This window comes from Nelumbo lutea, chromosome 1, assembly GCF_056320005.1.
Source record: "Nelumbo lutea isolate HS-2025 chromosome 1, American lotus-T2T, whole genome shotgun sequence".
In the NCBI taxonomy this organism is placed as follows: domain Eukaryota; kingdom Viridiplantae; phylum Streptophyta; class Magnoliopsida; order Proteales; family Nelumbonaceae; genus Nelumbo; species Nelumbo lutea.
This window is the reverse complement of record NC_142684.1, coordinates 150,215,154-150,220,236: the sequence shown is the minus strand read 5'-3', so window position 1 is coordinate 150,220,236 and position 5,083 is coordinate 150,215,154.

The following is a 5,083-nucleotide window of genomic DNA, read 5'->3' as shown; positions in this document are numbered from 1 at the left end:
TGAATCTATTGACAGTGTTTCAATGAATATCTGGTTATATGCCAGTGCTCTTTAGCTATTCAAAATTCACAGATAAACGTACAAAACGATTCAGGGGGTGCTCGCCAATGCGTTTGATTTTAGTTTTGAAAGCAAAACTGCTACGAGTAGAAACACGTTTGCAAAACCCTCTTAATCTAATGGTAGATTGGTGGATCAAAATTTTGGTCATCAATGATGACCAAAACACGGTCTTGTTTCATATTTGTTTAGATAAATGCTAGGCCGGCCGGAGGACGTCATTTGGGAATTTGGGCCAGCCCTTAGTTTTTAAGCAGGATGTCTATATTCTCTGATGTGAAAGGTTCCAAGTGATCAACGTAAAACTACCCTTGGGATCAAACGAGTTAATGATTCATGGTTTTGATAGCCTATCAGAAAAATAAAGTCGTGGTTTTGATATATTCCTGTGTTAAGTGCTTGCGGGCCCAGATTTCGTCTAGGTTTGAAAAAAAAAATCTTATTTATTCATTTTGATAGATAGACTACCATCTGAAAGAACAGCAACAGATCATTTCTCTCCAGAAATTAGGCAGGCTTTCCAGCCAAGGACCAAATGCCTTAGACCCACTTCAACCCTCATTCCGAGAGTAATGGGCGGCATTTTGATGCGCAAGCTGGTTAGCAATCCTGCTAATCCGTCTGTCTAACACTCTAACTTGCGTGGTGTTCAATGGTGTGGATGGGCCACGATATATTGCTTTTCAGTCTATATCACGTTAGTGCTGTGCGTTCGGTTGGTCTGTGATGTGGACCAATTCATGCTATCTTGTGGATCGATCCATACCATGGCCTATTTTCTTGACTACGGGTTTTTATTGTGGAATCATCTATGCTACCCCATATTACCTATTGAACAATTGCATGGGATGTTTTACGCTAATACACGACTTCTTTTCTTTTCACCGTTGCAACACCTCTCATTGTGTTTGCAGAAGTTGTATCTCATCTCCACTTAGAATTCCCCCCTCCCCACCCTCCTAGGTAATATAACACAATCTGTTTGTTAGTTTAGAAACAAGTTTAGGCTTAACTAAACTATATGTTTGTCTATGATTTTATGTAGGAAAGTACTATGTTATAGATTCTAGATTTCCTAGTGATGATGATTACATAATACCTTTTTTTCTGTAGAGCAATATCATTTGAATGATTTTAGAGGACATGGAAGGTTTTAATTGAAGAAGGAATTATTCAATCACAGACATTCTTCACTAAGAAACATTATAGAGAGGTGTTTTAGTAATTGAAAGAGAAGTTTTCTATCCTACAAAACATGATGTCGTTTGACTTCGTCATGGCTTCCTTCATCACATATAATTTCATTAAGAGATAAATTATTCATGATAAGGAAATGGATACGTGATCAGAAGGGGACATGATAGTTGTGGATGAAGACTAAGATGATAATGAACAAATGTACTTTGAAACAACTAATGTTAGAGATAACATAGTTGATAGGATGTAGGAGTAATATCAATCGTACCAGTTTGATGCTTGGCTTTTATGTTGTGTAATTGACTTTGTTTAACATTACATGATGTTGACTTTTGGCTTCATTGAAAGGAACTATCTAAAGTAGTAGTAGTATAAATTATGGACTGTTAAACATGGTTTTATCTATCATATGTCATCACACATGGATTTTGTGTAGTTGTAAGTTGCTACAAGAATGTTCAACAATATATGAAAACCGATGTGCTTGTGAGACAGAGGGCCAATGGAATTAGATATGGCAAAAACTATTGCTAATTATGGTTGGTGGTTTTTCTATTGCCCAAAATGGGAGTATCACACCAATTCATTCTTTTGGGTAGATGAATTTATTGAACATGAGGCACAATAGAAGCTTTGCATAAATTATACACCTCATTATCAAATATTATTAATATTGTTAACATTTTTTATCAATAATTAAGTTCAATATTATTTTATTAATAAAAATAATTATTTTTAATATTAAGTATTATCAATATTATTGCTAATATTGTTAATTATTCATGATATTATTTTATTAATTATTAAGTTTTGAATATGAATTTTATTAATTTAACAATTAATATTAACTATAATTGATATCATGGTTTTTGAACTACCGTTAACTCGGGCGGTTGGACCATTTGGCTCAGGAACCGTCCAAGCAACCGGTTCCATTTTACCCAAACCCAGTCCCTAGTCAAAAACCGTTGAATCAGTCAACGAATCGTTGATATCATGGTTTTGGCCATTTTTTATTTTTAATTATTATTATTATTATTTCAATTTTTTTTGTTAGAATGGGTTGTCTATTCAAGCCAGACGGTTGAACCATTGACCCAAAAATCGGTGGCTAGAACGGTTCTATTTCTGGGTCATTTTTTAAAACCATAATTGATATTATTAAATATTATTATTGTTGTTGTTAATATTATAAATTATACTAAATATTATTAATCTTATTTTTAATATTATTAATATTATTTTTATTAGTTATTAAAATTCTTAGCAATTTACTAATAATTTTCTATTGTGTATATTATTAAAGATAAAATATTATTTTTAATAATTAACGACATAGATCTTCTCAAATGTTGTAATTGATATGCATGGAATCAAACATAGGGTGTGGATTCAAATGGACAACACTTTGGAAAACACTCTTGTAGGTGTAGTATGGATTAGTATATACATCTTTGTCCACGGTGCAGAACAATTACTCTGTTGAGGTATAGTATGGATGAAATCACACCACCCAATTTCTCATATATGCTACAAAACACCCCTTCATCAGAGGGGGAGGGGGAGTTGATATCCACATCTAATCGCCTCGGTTATGCCTCTTGATCTTATTGTCATTGCTTTTAGAGTCAATAAAGAGGCAGGATGAACTTCCCCATGCTTTGCTTTAGCCCTTTGACACCATAACTCTTGACATGACCTCAGGGGAATCTAGCAAATTCAACTGCTCCATCCACAATTAGTGAGTTTTAACTTTCTCAAATATTTCCTAAGGGTTGTGACTTCCTTTAGTTTTCGTATCGGTATATCATTGCAGACATACTACAACCATTATGCATTTAAAATAAGGATTATTTATCTCAAACACCCCATTACTAACTTAACTTGACTTCTTCATACTTTCATTTCATTCGGGGACCCTCCTGTAAGACAAGATCAAATTGGTGCCCCACAAGCACCCCCACAGCATCTCCCACCCATGTATTGACTCCCTATGACAAGTACATTAGATGTTCTCAATACATGTTGAGATGTGCATGTAGGGCGTTAAAAGTCATTTATTAGATGCTTGTAAGATTGATGCCCCTACTACCTAACCCCATTCTTTAAACCATAATATGTTTATCCATTCACTCAAATTCAAATGTTGGTGGATAAATTGAATTGTTGGTAATGAAGGGTGATTTGGCTCGACCTAGCGAAAAGGGGACACGTGGACACGATCTGACTAAGAGATGACAGCTCAGCCCGACAAGATTAGTTCACAACAATTGAGCTCGATGATTCTGTCACCTCGGCACAAGGCTCACCTCAGCATGGGGTCACCTCGGTGCAGGATCACCTCAGCGTATAGTAACCTCGACATCGAGGCACCTCGGCACTCAATCCAGTTCGGAACTAGAAGATTGAAGTATCAGCTCGGGGCTATCGATCTAGACCATCACATAACGATCCCGGAAGTCTCTCCAATAAACTCCAAACCTCATGGGATCACACCGCGTAACAGCAGGCCTTATCTTCTTCCTGCCCGGTTCAGGCAGAATTGATAATCTTTATTAATTGATAACGTTACTCCCCAATTAAAGCGGAAACGGATCCCATCAGGACGAAGATCCTGGAACCGATATGCAAAACCCATGAGGGCTCAACTATATAAAGGCACCAACCCCAATGACACAAGGTACGCGTGATTTTTCTACTCAGCTCTCTAGCTCTCTAAGCTCTCAAAGCTTTTCAGCTCGCATCAGTTTACTGACTTAAGCATCGGAGCGACCTTGCCGGGTTAGCCACCCCGGGTTCTTTGATCCTTTCTTGCAGATTCACCTAGCTCGCTGCCCGACTGGAAGCTAGATCATCCTCCAGTAGGGAGTAGTTAGATCGCGCTACATCAATTGGCGCCGTCTGTGGGAACTCGATCAAAAAGTCATCCCTCTTACAAGCTATCAACCTTCTGAATCAATGGCATCTTCTAGTCACGCTGGACAGAGCAGCGAGATTAATGTCTCCGGGGGGCAACCTCAACTTCCTTCAGTGTACATTGGCCAGTTCACCATCCCGCTTACTGCGGTTGGGGTTCCAACATTGACCATGCCACCAAACACCACACAGGTGAATGCCCCACTTCCCCTAGTGGTAGGTGCAACCTTTTCTGAGTCGTCTGTGGTTCCCCCGGAGTTGGACAGTCACAGTTTGATGACCTGGTGTAGTGTGTGCGAGCCATTTAGGTCCAAATGCAACAGGTTCAGCAATTCCAACATTACCAGCAGCAATACATGTTCTACCAACAATACTAGCAGTAGTTCCCCCTGCCACAAAGCTAGCAGCCGGTTCCACCTTGGCACCCAGGGGCCCAACAAAATCAGAACAGACCTCACGTGAACCAGGACATCATTCAATCTCCCCATCGAGGCGAAGATACTTCACAAGTCCCAGTTCCTCCCAGGAGTCAGATCTCACCCTGTAGAAGGAGAGATGGTCAGATCACCCCACCTTCTTCGCAAGGGAACCTTGGAAATAGATCCAGGGATACTCAGCCTAACAGGGCCAATCTTCCTCGGCATTTGCAGCAAGAAGGTGGGTCGCTCGCAGGTAATCGGTTCGGGGTTTTGGGTGCGAACTCAAGGCAAGGCCTCTCCATCCATGATAGCCAGCCCCAGAATCCCACAAGGAACCATGAGCTACCTCACAGCAGAACAGTACCGGAGCATACCGAGATCAGCAGCACCAATTCCGAGCCGATAAAGAAGCAGCAATGGAGGTGTCGCAAGGCACGCTGTACTTTAGCTCAGAACAGTTAGTTAGTGAGACCGAACCAACAACAAGAACA